General features: G+C 41.4%; 1 protein-coding gene across 1 annotated transcript in view; it reads right to left on the minus strand.

Annotated features, from left to right (window-relative positions):
- Nucleotides 1–16,529, minus strand: part of PLCXD3 (phosphatidylinositol specific phospholipase C X domain containing 3) — a 92,370-nt gene that overhangs the window by 37,404 nt on the left and 38,437 nt on the right. The window lies entirely within an intron of this gene.

Below are 16,529 nucleotides of genomic sequence, written 5' to 3' on the forward strand. Positions count from 1 at the left end.
GTTGAACACAATTGTCTAAGAAAAACTGCTTTGCAAAATTCTGGTTGTGTCAAGGTACATCCATAAAAATACCCACTAAGCCTTTAGATCTTTATATGAAAGCATCTGATGATACTAAGGACATCTGCAAACACATGATAATTCTCCTAGCAAGAATTTTGTCTTGCTTTAAGGAAAGAAATGCTCACCCTAGGAGATGATTATCATACTTGTCTACCATTAACTTTTTGCAGTTTGCACAGTCTGACTGCAGGCAGAGCCTCTGTTCCGCTGGTCAGGGATGCTTGTCACATTCACCACAGCAAGGAGTTCTGATCCTCAGGCTGTGCCACACCACCAACAGAACTCCTTCAGGTCAGCAAGACTTGCAGCTCCAAAATAGATCATAGCATTAAGCCTCCAGAGATCCAACTTAAAGCATCAAAATGAGTTCAAAGCACAAGTCATGCCTTCTGCTATTTATGCTTTTGTAGGTGCTTTTCAAAATTATCTTCCAGGGCACACCAGCTGTAGCAAATAAGTTTCACATTAATTAAATCCTGCTACTCAGTCATTTCTGATGGTGATGCTATTTTAACTAAGCTGCAACAAACCCTATATACTGAAGTGACAGCTGTAAAATTTTCTTTAACAATAAGTGGAGTCATGCAAATCATCTTAAACTCTGGCTCGAATTTGGCTTTGTTTAATCTTAGAAAAGTCTTAAAATATTACACACTCCTGCTTTTCACAGTTGTCTCCTCAAACAGCATTTCACTTTCGGTATTAGACAAATTCTCCATTTTGATGAAGCTTGCTACTGCTGAGTGCTGAAGCAATATTGTAGTCTTTGCAGAGCCTGATTAGATCATAGAGTATCTTGTTACACACTGATATCCCAGGGGACCAGATCTGCATACAGAATTTTAATGGTAAAACAAATGATTAGAGCAGTAACTTGTGTTTCAACAGCATCACAGGGAAAAATCAATGTGATACATTAAATGTTCTGCTCAATGTAACCTGCACTAATCTAAAAATCAAAGTAAATCCAGTCTTGTTAAAAACAAGGAATAGTTACTGATATTATTAAAGATGGATCTTGCAAACCCTCATTTTGTCCGCTGAAGTTCCTTTGATTTCAGTAGGATTTTATTTCTGAAGTGTATATGGACAAACAAGATTAACTGATTGCAGCAGTGGGCCAACAATCATAGTAAGATTAATTTAACTATTTGCCTTTTATTGTCAGATCTATAGCTCCTGGGAGTTGCAAAAGAGGTAGCTAAGCTTGATCGCCACAGCCAATACACAACACGGTGCCAAGCCCTACTTTAAAACAATGAAGTCACAAGAGGCCATGAAATTCTTGCTGTTGAAAACTACAGCAAAGAACTTGTTAGCAAGTAGCCTTTAGCCTTCATGCAGAACAGAGAAGGAAAGGAAGGAACATCATGGTTAGAAGCTACTGACCAGTACAAGCAGGATAGTACAGAATTTTGTTTATCTTAATTAAGCTCTTAAGGAACATATTTGAATCTAAAAATTGGATTCCTGTGTAAAAGGTATAAAGAGGAGGGCACTAAAAAATCCACACTTTGTAACCAGAACAGGAAGGACCCATTCCATTCTACAAAGAGAAAAGTTTGACTTATTTTGGTTGACAGTGAAAGGATCTGATGTGAGCTACTCCAAAGTATATAAAGGCTCTTCCTGACTAAAATCATAAAAATAAAAATAAAAATAAAAGTTTTTGGCTTTCCACATGTGTAAGTAGTTTGAGCAGGTCATCTAATGTTTATCCTCATCACACACAGTCTATATTCCACATCATAAGCTTGCACATTTAACTCTGTGAAATTCAAAATCCTCGTACTTGGCACAGAAAATTAAGAGTACATTTTTTTTCTACTGTCATATCCCAAATCACCATGTTCCTGGTAAAGAGAAGATGTTGTACGATCAAGTAAGACAAGATCTTGTATATTTTCAGTAAAGACGTTTCCCTCTAATCTCGCTTTGGTGCACAGAGACATTCTCATACTTCTTTGCCACTGAGAAGTGGACTTGTGGGTCCATGGTATCACTAGATTTCATGTCCAATAAAGAAAGAATGCAAGACTGCCCTCGTTTTGGTTGCAACAGAGTTATTATTTTCTTCATATAAGTGGTATGATGCTGTCCTTTAGACTTAGAATAAGAATACAGATTACCCAATGCTGTGTTACCAGTTGCTGAGCAGTGTTTACACAGAGCCACAGACATTGCAGCCTCTCACACTGCCCAGCCAGCAAGAGGCTGGGGATGCACAAGATGCTGGGAGGGAACAGAATCAGAACAGCTGGCACAAACTGCCCAATACTGCGTCCCATACTATATGGAATCATCCTGAACAGCAAAGCTGTAAGGAGGAAGGAAGGACTTTCAGAGTGATTACGTTTATCTCAACAAGAAATGGTGATGCATGCTGAGCCCTGCTGTCCTGGCAGTGGCTGAACAACTCACTACCCTTTGCTTGTGCACTTGGCTTCTGTTCAGTCTGGTGAACTGTCCTTTTCTCAGCCCAGGGGTTCTTTCACTTTTACCTTTCTGATTCTATCCTTCAGCCCATCTAGGGACAATGAGTGAGTGGCCATGTGGTGCTGAGCTGCCCACCAGAGTTACAACACAACAAGGGTACATTCAGAAATAGCAATGCAATGACACTTTAAGTCTTCAGAAGGCAGCAGTGTTCACACATCAGATTTTTTTTTACAACAGCAAGGAAACAGACCTGCAAACCCCAGAATATGCTCACACTTGATGAATGGGAGCTGCATCTACATTGCACAAGTGGCAGTCCCTACTACACAGGCTCCATAACTTGAAATGTGAAGAAAACAAGGTCACAGGAAATCATTTAATCCAAATCACATGAGGAAGAAGAGTAAACTGATACTCTCTTCTTCACTCTCTTCTCACCAGTTTACTGATTGCCTAGCACTTTCCAGAAGTATTAGGTAGCATTTTCTCCATTTTCTCACTGTTTCAGCAACACAACAGACAATGATTCATGCAGTCAAGGATGAAGGCTCACAGATTAAGATCACAGGGGTAACAAACAAGGCATTAGTATGGTTTGAATAAGTCACGGATTGTCGAGTTATGAAGAGTAAGTGGATAAAGCCTTCTTTCACCATATGGAATAAGAATCATGGACTATTTTCATGAGAAGCTTTGACTACCCTGTTTTCATGGAAAACTCCAACTATTTTGATACTTGCTGGAATAGTAAAACATCAGGGCACAGAGAATCTGGAGAGGTTCAATGAATTTTTTTCTTTTCTGCAGGCACTCCTAGTAGACTGCTGGGCTTGGAATGAATAAAGGAGAAACAGTTAGGGACATGAAGGATGACAGCTGTAAACTGACTATAAGTTGATGAGAAAAATAAAATTAAAATTAAAGGAAAGCAAGAAAGGTGAACTGCAGAACAAAGACTCTGTCTCAAAGTAGTAGCTTTTGCTCATTCAACCATTTTAAGTGCCAAGGGACTGAGGAGAAATGGTTGTACTTGAAAGACAACCTCCTACAGCATATGAACAATTCACACTAGTGTGCAAAAAATCAAGGATATAATGCAGGGGGTGAGTTTGGCTGAACTCCTGAGTGAGATCAAACACAAAATGCCATATAGAAAGCGTAAGCAGGGACAGCTCTCTGTGAGGAATAGAGGAGGGAGACAAGGAGAGTTAGGAAGTGCAAAGCTTGGCTGAAGTTAAAATTTGGAAAGGATCCAAAAGGCAACATAGATCCCCTGCAGAAAGACCAGAAGCAAGAGAAAGGAAAAAGAAAAAATGCTGCTCAACTACTGAATGGGGCAGAAGATCTCATTATGCTGGACAAGGAAACTGCTGAAGTAACTGAACAGCGGTTAGACCAGATGACTGCTTGAGCTCCTTTCCAACCTAAATTATTCTGCATCTCTTCATCCCCCTGCTCCCCCAAGAGACAACAGCTACACTTCTTGTCTCTCAACCTCTGAAGTAAGTATCATGAGACACTGAAAATGCTTGGATAATCTGTGATGCAAAAAATAAAACTGCCCAGTTTCCAACACTGTGACACTAAAATTCTATGAACTTAGATGTAAGCTAAACACTATTCAGACATTTATGGGTAAAATGTGCAGCATCATCTAGAGTACAAGAATGGTCTGTTTTCTTTAGTGAATTCCCTTAATAGGACAATTGGGAATATACAACCCACTATTGCTCAGCTATGGACATATTTATGGCTTTCCCAGAGGGCTAACTCCCTCCTCATTTAAAAAATAATTGGGCTCAGTGCTGAAGAGTCCCCCAGGGAGAATGTGATTCAGTTCAGAACTGCTTCTTCAGCCACACTAGAGATTTACAGACAGGTTTAGTAAAGCCACCATTTTTGGTGGCTGAGCTTTAATATACCATTCATAAAGAGGCAAGGTGCTGCTATATTTCACTCTGCCTTCCTCTTGCCTCACTGGGGGCTCTGGAAAACTCTCTTAACAAGAGCCTGGTAAACAGCACCTAAAAGAGAGGTACTGATTCAAACAGCACTGCCCAACTTGTTCCTGACAGCAGCAGACCAGCGAGTCACAGCAAAACCACAATTTGCACAGTTTGGGGCACAATTCATAAATTTCCCATGGATTTCAAGCTCCTTCTGTTTCTGGGGTGGGAGTTACCCAATGACTGCTGGAAGTGGAACCCTTTACAATTGTTTTGAGTGTCATTAAAAGCTTTGCCTGGTGTTATTTTTCTACATTTAGAAGATGAGATCCAGAGACTCCAGATCACAACACGTTCATCAGAAACTGCAGGGGGCAGCAATCCCTGACAGCTGGTACCAAGGCAGATGACGTTCCTGTTTCACTCGGACATCCTGTTCTCACCATCCCACCTGTCCTTAAAAACATTCATGCAAGAAAAAAAAGCCCTGTGAATCTGAGCCGTACTAATATATGAACTCTAGACTTGCTGCACTACAATACTGTGTTCCACCTTCTTTCTAAGGTGGCTGAGCATTCACTATTCTCTCAGTTGAAACCACAACACATCTCAGGATGTTGTAATGCAATTCAGACTTCATAATCCAGCCACCTTTAGCATGAAATTGCTTGGGTGAAACCAGCTTGGTTTGGTAAGAAAGATTACCCAAGCAAAACCAGAACAACTGAGAAAAATAAATAAATAAATAAAATTTTTAAAAATTATAGATTACACAGTGATTTCCGCAAGTAATTGTGTGGTTTTCTCCCAGTGTTCAACAGTCATGATCCCCTGACAACAACTGCAGGTCACACGGCTTAAAGTACTTTATTGTAATGCAAAAAATCCAGACAACAGAATACATGGCCTACTCTCATGTATGTAAGCCTAGTGGCTACACTCTGATCACATTAGGTTATCATGCATCAGACAACATTCAGCTACCTGTGGCCTTCCAGACAAGTCTCATAAACCCAGTCAAAACACTTGGAGAAACAGATGAGTTTTCCAAGACTATTCTGCTGATCCCAGAAAACCAGGTAAAGATGCACAGACAGCCCTGTGCAAATCAGTTTGGATTTGAAGAAGAGCTGAGAAGTCTAAAATTGGTCTTCTGCAGTGGGGCCATGGGGCTTTCCCATGCAAACCCCAACACTTTTGTTTTGTTTTGTTTTGTACCGGTATCAAGAAGCCTGAAGAGATGGAACTGGTAACCTCTAGCTATCATTCACCCAAAGCCCACAGCCATAGCCAGTCAAATGGCCATGGTTAGCTGAAGGCAAATGTACCTAGCAAGGCTCACCCAAGATCTTGTTCCGGCACCTCAGTGTCCAACAGTCCTCTGGAATATCTGCAGCTCCCTGTCTGTAAGCAACTCCAGTACTATACGTAAGTATACCAAGGCTTTCAGAAAAGGTTTCCTGCAGCACCAGCAGGCTTACACCCAGCTTTGGCTGCCTAAAGGTTCAGGAAAACCTCTCAAGAGAAAGCCTTTTCACCCTGCCCAAGAGCACTGGCAAGCCAAAAATTAACGTATTCTAGGACCTCAGTCTCAGCATAGAAACTGGTATTGAGTCAGACTTTTCTTTTAAAGAGAATGGTGTTTAAATAACTAACAATACCTGGATTTTATTCAAATGAATTACCTGCTCAGATAATAAGAAAAAGTTATTTTAAAAGTCTGCATTTTTCAAGTGGTGAGCTAGCACATGCAAAAATCAACCTGAGTCACCTAATTCAAATGCTGAAAACAGAAGAGCTATTTTTACTTTCTGTGTATAATGCCCTCTAGTTACTATTGGAAAAAGACAAATTGAAGTGAAAACATTTTAAAAATAAACCAATTAAACTTGAAATAGCGATGAGGTAACACGAACATAAATAAATTCACTGTTGACAATTAAATTTCTTTCCAAGTCATATGGCACTAACAACCTTATATGCAAACATTTAATTCTTTGCAAGTCATCGGTTTTAACCTGTGAAATAAGAATTTTAATTATTTCAATGTGTAACTATAGGGATGAATTAACCTTGATTTTTAGTGGGAGATTACAAATAAAGTACAAGCCCAGGGACCAGTTCTAAGCACACTCCACTGTGGGAATGCCTTTAATTATGTGCCCAAGTGTCTGCAGGAAAGCGCTCAATTCTCTTTTAACTTCATTCAGAATAACAGAATTCCAAATTGCATTGGAGTTTCATGCAACACCAGCTAAACTGAAGTCTTTGAATATTGGAGAGCAAGAACAGGCATGCAATGACAAAGGAGAAAATGTATTCTGGTAAGCAAAAAAGGTGACAGGAGGGACAGAGAATGAAGCTGTTAAAGTAAAACTTGTTACACTACTATTAAGTCTGCAAGAATTTGGATACTGTTGCAAATACAGCACAATAACAATTTCCCCATCAGAAATCCATTCCACAGTCTGTCCACATCCTCTGCACCAGCTCTATCAGCATCAACAAACTCCTCTCTTCCCCCTCTTGTAACCAAGATCTTCTTATTTGAAGACTTCCCCTTCTTCTTTGAAGACTTACTATGTGAGAAAAGTAAAGGAAGTGTTTGCTTCCACCCAGCCTCAGTTCCTTCTGGAACTGGAAGCCTTTCATTTACCCACCGTCCCCATGCAGGAGATAAAGGTTGCACTTTTCATCCTCCATCAGGGAAGGATCAACCACAATAACTCCACATAACGGTAACTCTGGCCTCACTCAAGCATCTGCGGACATAACATCATAAGTCTGTGCCACACTGCTTCATCTGGACTGTTACTGCAGGCAAGTTACATGTCAACAATCTGAGAAACCAGACAGGTGCTCAGTAATTAGTGCAACTGATATTTTGACATGGTTTGTTGGCAAGTCTGAACAAATTTATTTTGTGTCTGAAAACACTTCAGAAGTCATGGTTTGTTGATCCAGACATTGTTTCTAACACTGCTTCAGCCATGGGCAGATTTCTCTCTACATTACTCAGCTGGAGCGCTGCACTCCAGACGGTCTTGGTTTCAGCTGGGACAGAGTTGTTTTTATCATAGAGACTGCAATGATGCTATGTTTTGGTTTTAGGAGAAAAACAATGTTGATAACACACTGATGTTTTTAGCTGTTGCTGAGTGGTGCAGTAAAAAGCCAACATCATTTCAGTTTGCTCAGCTTCTCCTGTTTTGCCAGCAAGGGAGCTGGGAGGAGAACAAGATGCTGTGAGGGTAAAGAATCAGGACAGCTGAACTGGCCAAAGGGATACACTGTACCTATACCACTGTATAGGATATATAGTATATAAATATGTATGTATGTGTGTTTATATGTGTCCATGTGTATATATATATGCATACACACATACATATATCTGTATTTGGGATGGGGTAATCCCAGATATATATACAAACTCGGAGAACACCTTGAGAGCAGCCCCGCTGAGAAGAACTTTGTGGCCTCAGTTGACAAAAAAACTTAAGATGAGGCAGTAGTGTGCACTTTCAACGTGGAATGCCAATGGTATTAATGGGTTCCATCAGAAGAGGGGTGGCCAGCAGGGTGAGGGAAGTGATTGTCTCCCTCTATTCTGCCCTTGTGAGGCTTCGTCTGAAGTACTGCACCTAGGCCTGGGTCCTCCAACACAGAAACATGTTCATAAAGGGCAGGTCATTCTTGACCAACCTCATTTCCTTCTATGACTGGGTTACCAGACTGGTAGATGAGGGAAAGGCTGTTGATGTAGTCTACCTAGACATCAACAAAACCTTTGACATGGTCTCTAACAGTATTCTCCTGAGGGAACTGGCTGCCTGTGGCCTGGACAGGTATTCCCTCCTTTGGGTAAGGAACTAGCTAGAGGGCTGTGCCCAGCAGGTAGTGGTTAATGGAGTTAAGTCATCTGGTGACCTGTTACAAGTGGTGTCCCCCAGGGGTCGGTTCTAGGGCCCATCTTGTTTAATATCTTCACTGATGACCTGGATGAGGGAACTGAGTGTACCCTCACTAAGTTTGCAGACGACACCAAGTTGGGAGGTGATGTTGATCAGCCTGAGGGTAGGGAGGCCCTCCAGAGGGATCTGGATAGAATGAATTGCTGGGCTGAGGTTCAACAAGGCCAAGTGCCTGGGTCCTGCACTTTGGCCACAATAACCCCATGCAGTGCTATAGGTGTGGGGCTGAGTGGCTGGATGACTGTGAAGAAGAAAGGGACCTGGGGTGTTGGTTTATGCTCAGCTGAACATGAGCCAACAGTGTGCCCTGGTGGCCAAGAGGGCCAATGGTATCCTGGCCTGTATAAGAAATAGTGTGACCAGTAGGAGCAGAGAGGTAATCATCCTCCTGTACTCAGCTCTGGTGAGGATGCACCTCAAGTATTGTGTTCAGTTTTGGGCTCCTCACTACAAGAAAGAACGTATCTAGAGAAGTGCAATGAAACTGGTGAGGGATCTGGAGAAGGGGTCTTATGAGGGAGCTGGAATTGTTTAGGCTGGAGGAGGCTCAGGCGTGACCTCATTACACTCACAACTTCCTGAAGGGAGGTTGTGATGAGGAGGGATTAGACCTCTTCTCCCAGGCAACAAACAAGACCCAAGGAAATGGCTACAAGCTGTACCAGTAGAGGTTTAAACTAGACATAAGAAAGAACTTTTTCTCTCAGAGAGTGGTCAGGCACTGGAATGGCTGCCCAGGGAGGTGGTGGAGTCACCATCCCTGGCAGTGTTTAAGTGGAGTCTGGATGAGGAGCTACGAGATCTGGTTTAGTGGCTTGTTGTAGCTATGGTGATGGGAGGATGGATGGTTGATGATCTTGTAGGTCCTTTCCAACCTTGTGATTCTATGATTCTATGATTCTAAGTGACACAGGAGCTGTTGGAGAGGGCCTGGGAGGCCTGAGAGAGGGCCAGAAATGATGATCCAAGGGATGGATCATCTCTCCTATGAAGACAGGCTGAAGGAACAGGGAAAAGAGAGCCTGGAAAAGAGAAGGCTGCAGGGAGACTTCATTGAGGCTTTCCAATATTTAAAGGGAGTTTATAAATGTGAGGAAAATTAACCTTTTAAATGGGTGGATAGTGATAGGAAAAGGGGGAGCAGTTTTAAACTAAAGGAAGGGCAATTTAGATTAGATGTCAGGGGGAATTTCTTAACTAAGAGTGGTGAGGTGCTCAAACAGGTTGCCCAGAGAGGTTGTGGATGCCCCATCCCTGGATGTAATGAAGACGAGGTTGGATGGAGGTCTGAGCAATTTTCTCTAGTGCTTGATCTAGCAGCTAGAAACGCCTACCTATGACAGAGGGGTTGGAACTTGACCCTCGAGGTGCCTTCCAACCCATGCCATTCTATAATTCTATGATATACACACACATATACACGTATGTATATATACACGCATATGTATACATACAAACACATTCATACAAAGTTATATATACACATATACGTATTCAGATATATAATTTTCATAACTCTTCCCTTGCTCTATTTTAGTAAATAGTTTTTATCTCAGCCCACAAGTTCTACTTCTTTTTCCCAATTCCCTTTCCATCCCACTGGGAAAGAGGGGGTAGTGAGTGAACTACTGTGTGATGCTTAACCACCTGACAGGTTAAACCACAACAGCACCACAGCACAACAGATACCAACTACTCTATCAATGGTCATAGCCTAGAGCTACATGTGGTAAAGCACAAAACATTTAATACTCAGCACAGAGAAGTATCTTTGATCCACATAACACATAATAGAGAGCTGTATCCTTCAGAGAATAACGGAATAGTTGAGGTTGGAAAGAGGCTTCTGGAAGTCATCTGTGCTAACTGCCCTTCTCCTGTATCTAAAGAGAATGAAGTGGAAGGCAGAAAAATGTTTTGACAGATCACTACAAATCACTGAATATCACTCAAAAAGACTCGCAAGAACCTAGTACTTAGATAGGGAGAAAGACAAGCCAGTAATCCCTCAGTCTGAAGTTGACATTCCATTCCAAGTGACCAACTTTCAGATCCAGAATTGTGTCTGATCTCACTACACAAAAACCAAATCTTCACACACAAGAAGTAATTTCAGCAACTATTACTCTTGTTCCACTAGCATCTCATCAACTGAAATACTCCTGAGACCATGTTTTGGTTTGTGCTTTTGAACACGGCTAAAAATGCCTTCAAAGGCACTCTTTGTTGACATTGCCTTTAATCTCCATAATCACAAAGAACTTGCTCTACATCCTCACTAAGAAGCACACTAGCATGTGTACCATACATACAGAGTACCCACATTTAGTCTCCTACAGCTCATGCCCACAAAATCAAGGATCAATTCCCTTGTTCTTTAGAGCACGTGTCAGTTAATATCATATTTTAATTTCCCAATGCTGTGTTGAAAAGCAAAGATATAAAAAAAAAAAAGCAAGCTGTAATTTTATTTCTAGCTCTCCAAACACTACGAGCATATGTCACAACTATGGATATCACAAGGCAACTTCTGCTACGGAAACTGTTCTTAAACAGAAAATTAGCATGTTGCCCTCCTGAGGGCAAGTTTCCATTCTCACTTGCTAACATCTTTACTGTCCTTTAATAATTTGCGTAGGGGGAGGTGTTTTAATGTTTTCTGAGACACTTAAGTGTAAACAGCCTCCCACCCCTTCCCAGTGAAACCACCTCCAGATACATTTTAACAAGGACTTCATGCATACAGCCCACAGAGAAGACTGCATGATGGAGCCGTGCTTGAACAGCATGGGCTCTCTGAGAGCTCCAGATTTCTGCACTCCAAGTCCAACATTAAGTGAATTAATAGTTTCATCACAAGTACGTTCTAAACAGGACCTAAGTTCTAAATTCAGACAAATGCAATACTAACATCAGAGGAACCCTGAAAAAGGCTACAGGATCAGGCCATAGCACAGAACAAAAAGAGCCTTGTTCCAAGGTTTATTCAGCTCATTGAAGACCACGTACAGTGTGTCAAGCTCTGGGCAGCAGCACTGCTCACAGCCTCTCTCCACCTTCATTGCCATAGGGGGTGTCTCCAGATTCACCGCAGAACATCAATCAGGCTACCAGGTGAGTCCCTGCAGACACCTGAATTCAAACAGCACAGGGAATATATTTTGTGTTAAGTACATAGACACAGAAATGATCACATCGGGGACTGAAAGAATCAGTTGGTGTTGCTTCCTCACTTTTTTTTTTTTTTTTTTTTTTTTCCCCAAATGTGATCTTAAATGTCTCAGCTGCAAGCAGAAGAAAAGGTGGAGGAGGAAAACGGTAATATTGCCTATGTGCATGCCAAATGTATAAACACAGTTTGACATCTGTGCACTGCACTGAAAATGTTAAAAGATGTAGGAATTACTTTAAACTTTTAAAGTCTGGCCTAAAATTAGCTGCTAAAGAAGCTATTTTTATTTATTCAAATGAAATGCAAGGATGACTTCATGATGTTTTGAAGGAAGACTCAGAACATATTACTCAATTGAGAGCTTCAACTCAAACCTAAAAAAGCAAATATTCTAACTTTGTTTCTGGCACAGCAAGAGTAAACACTGTTTTATTTATTTATTTTAAGGAATCTAAACTGACCACACACATCTGAACACATATAGCCTAGGATGACAAGAGGCTATGCCTTTGACAGTAGAGCAGATACAGCTCTTTGGTTTCCATGGTCAAGTGCCATAATAGGTGGACAATTATGGCCTCACTTATGAACTTAACCACATGTATGAGGATTGAATAATAATTGTTTTATACCAAATCAATGAACACCACATAGATTATTTCATGCACAGCTATAATCTGAAGTCTGATTTCTTGGAAATGAGATCCTTGAGGGCAGAATCCTAGGTACTGTCTGTCATCACAGTTCTACAACTGAGATTTCAGGTTCTTCTTTGAGAACAGAGCAAACACATCTACTATGATATCTCTCTTTTTTTTTTTTTTTTTTTGCTCTGGAAGCTCACTGGTGCTTGTTCAGATGCATCTGAGATTTTTATCACAACTGACAGTTTAACATGAGTCTTAGAATTATCATGTTAGCTATTCTCTTCTTAACTCATGGAATAGCATAAGAAGATGGACATTTCAGAATGCTAAAGGTATATCTGGTTCTAAAATTAATGTGCTAGGAATAGTCTGGGGTATATTTTATTCCAGCACGGTCTGGCTGAGTGTTTCATCAGTATCCAAGTCATATCTCTTGGGGGCGATCAGCAACACATGCATTGTGAGCCAGCAGCTCTGGAACTGGCAAGAAGCTACAGTGACCCCAGGCAGCTCTGCTCAGCATGTAAAATGGCATGTCCTCACAGTGGTTGCCTTCCGATCATAATTCTTGTTCATAACCCTAGTGTTACCATTGACAAGATAGCCTTCAAGGGCAGTATGCAGCTGAGGAGGCTTATAAAAAGAGAACAGGCTGTTGTTGATCTGTTCATATCTCTTCCTCTCCACGCACACAGGAACATAAAGCACTACTTATTATGTATAGCCACAATTAATGCAATGTTCACACTCAAAAACAGCATCAAATCCGGACACCTCTGCTTCTCATGCTTTTCTGTACATGATTTCTTTTAATGAAAAATAGCATTTAATACTCTTGGTAACACAAGAAATTCTCCTTGAAATAATTGCTTCTGCTGACACAAACCTTTCTCTTGCCAGGTATTGCAACTTTTCAATGCAGCATAGCATTCTGAATTTTGCATTGCCGTCTTCTCTTGTCTCTCCCCTCTTCTTTCATCTAATTGATTTTATATCAGACATATATCTGACATATATGTCTGTGTGCCCTAGGAGCCATATGGACCCCAATTGCGCCCTGGGGTGAATCAGAACCAGTACTGCCCCAGGCAAGGGGATTGTCCCCTCTGTTCTGTGCTGTGCAGCCTCTCCTGGAGCATTTAGGTTGCGCACCACAAACTGAGAAGGCTATAAAACTTTTAAGGACAGTCTAAAGGAGGGATACAATAGATGGTGAAGGGTCTGGAGGACAAGGTGTGTGAGGAGCAGCAAAGAGCCCTCAGTTTATTGGGCCCAGAGCAAAGCAGGTCGAGGGGAGGCCCTCATGGCAGCTGCAGCTCCTCACAGGGAGCGGAGGGCAGCACTGAGCTCTGCTCTGTGTGACAGTGACAGGGCCTGAGGGACTACATTTACTCTATTGTTTTTTGTTTTGTTTTGTTTTGTTTTTTTCCCTCTTTAAACCAAATACTTGATAGAAAATCTGAATATAAATAATGAACAATTCTAGTGTTTCTTTAGCTGGAAAAATTCTTTCACAGCATGTATGGTTTCTTCATCTCCAACCGATATTTTAAGGCCAAGATAAGGAAAACTGAGATGCAGTTGTTCAAACTGAGGTTTTGCTTGCATCAGTTGTGGATGAGCAATGCCATAAAACAAGTTTTCTGGGAGTTCAGAGATTCTACAAGAAATCTGATGTAGTTAGAAATGCACCTCCACAGGAACTCTGAAGACAGAAATTTTCAGTTGTATGTACAAGCACAAAACTCTGCTTCAATGACACCCATGAAGCAGCGAACAAGGATTCCACTTGCACTTTAATGGCTGCATAGCCAGATGGCTTATCAGCACTCCAGGATGGGCTTTTCCAAAGATGCTATTGGTAGTTTTCTATTACCATGCAAGAAATCTAGGCTTGATTCATTTTTATTTTCTCAGTCACTGAGCTTGAAAAGCTGGGACAAATCTGAGCAGTTATCTTATTCTTCTCAAGGAAAGCTGGGAAGGTGAGTGGGAGAAACGCTGTTCCCTCTTCTGAATCAGCTGGCAAAGGCTTCCACACATCAACCTTTTTAAAAAGATCACTTTTAAAAGCTTTTCACATAAAAGTGGCTGACCAACCCCACCGCAACTACAAGATAAAAACGAAAAGCAAAATACCACAAAGGAATGTAAGGAAGAGAAAAGCATGTAAGTTGTAATATTTTGACCATTCCCCTTGCTTTGCACCTTCTCTTACCATTTATTTATTTGATTCAGCCTAGCACTGAATCCCTGCCATGCAGTGGCTTACAGGAAGTACAGAAGCCCCCATCCTCGTCACCACTTTCAGGGGGTCCAAGTCCTTCTGATCAAAGCCCAGCCTGCAGGCAGTGTGAGAAGGCCAATGGCATTCTGGCTTGGATAACAAATAATGTCACAAGTAGAAGCAGGGAAGTGATCATCTTTCTGTACTCAGCTCTGGTGAGGCCTCACTTTGTGTTCAGTTTTGGGCCCTTCACAACAAGAAAGACATCAAAGTTTGGAGTGTGCCCAGAAACGGGCAATGAAACTGGTGATGGGTCTGAAGCCTAAGTCTTATGAGGAGTGGCTGAAGGAATAAAGATTATTTACTCTGTAGAAGAGAACGCCCAGCGGACACCTTATCACTCTCTACAACTATCTGAGGGCACACTGCAGTGAGGTGGAGCTTAGCCTGTTCTAACTAACTAGTAGCAGGACTGGATGGAATGACCCCAAGCTGCACTAGGGGAAATTCAGGTTGGACATTAGGAAAAATTTAGTGTCTGAAAGAGAAGTCTGGTGATGGAATGGGCTGCCCACGCAGGTGGTTGAGTCCCCATCCCCGGAGGTGCTCAAGAAACATTTAGATATTGTAGTAAAGACATGGTTTTGTGGGAAATGTGTATAAACAGCTGCACTGCATGATCTCTGAGGTCTTTACCAGTCTTGGTGATTCTATGATAATATGGTCTTCACACTGGACATTCTTGTATTCTGTGACACACTTGACAAACACAGCTGCAAACAAAACTGCCTTAGCCATGGTGCTTTACACGCGACATTAACTCCTGAGAATGAATGCTGCAAGATAAGTCTCTCTTACACAAGGTCTCCTCAACTACAGCGAAGACACTGTAATGTTTAATTTCATGTTTAGTAGAGTAAAATAATGAAATATTTCCCTTAAGCCTAAAATGCTTATGCGAAACACGACATCATCTTTTCTAAAGCAATTTTTCTCTGCAGAAAAAACAGTTTTAAGCATTTAGAGCCTAAGCTTTATGAAGGCACTAGTTAAATGTGCACAAGAAACATGGGTATCCTGTCACTACTTTGCTTTCCCGTAACTAAAATGGCGCAAGAGAACAGACAACTGGATGCATGCAGGCTTGTTTTGCCATCTGCAAACACCAACTCTCTACCAAGTTACCATTCCATGGTATTGCTCGCCTCTCAGGTCCCATGTCAGAGGTCTGCAAATACAGGACAGCTTTGTTTTAGTATCTAAAACCCACGCTTAACAAAATTTCTCTCTGTGAAAACACTACAGAGGAAAAAAGTCATTCCGGGAGGCTCCCTTGTCTCCACATGATCATTATTGGACTTATACATCCAGCTGCAGGGTAAGGAAAGTAATCTGAAAGACTTTGCATGTGAGAGTTCAAGATGGCTGTGGCTTTCATCAGAAATCTACCTAAGATACCATCAACTGTCAGATGCTGATTATTCTGATCTTGCATAACCTCCTAACAGCCAATATTACCCTCCAATTTCACCATCTTCTTGCACCACACAGAAGGAAAAAAGGTCTGGCTATATACATACTGTGTGAAGAAAAGCAATCTGACACCTGTAGAACATCAGATGAATTCAAAAGAACAGCCAGTTGCAATGAGATGACACCTAGACATGAAGACAATGGACAGGGACCTTACAGGAGAGAACAGTGGAAAGATGCATGCAACTGGAAAAGCAGAATCCAAAGAAAAAAGTTTAAATAAATGTATTTGGTCCACAGTGAATGGAAGAAGAAGCAAATGTGATCAACATTTTTATCTTTTGAACATGAGGTACAGACAGAGAGGTGACATTTCTGTAGCCAAATAGGGACATATAAAAACAAATCCTATCCAAGCTGAATACAAGTATGGCTGCAAACCTTGTACTTGAGACCTGGGAGCATTGCCAGACCAGCCACGAAGTGATGAGATGGTATTCGCTTTTAGGAGCTACACTGCAGTAGAGGTTTGGAATAAGACAGAGGTATAGAATAATTTGTCACCTCTTGTTTCCTCACAGGTCCACA

Source organism: Coturnix japonica, chromosome Z (assembly GCF_054131305.1).
Source record: "Coturnix japonica strain WE chromosome Z, WE-NBRP24, whole genome shotgun sequence".
Lineage (NCBI taxonomy): Eukaryota > Metazoa > Chordata > Aves > Galliformes > Phasianidae > Coturnix > Coturnix japonica.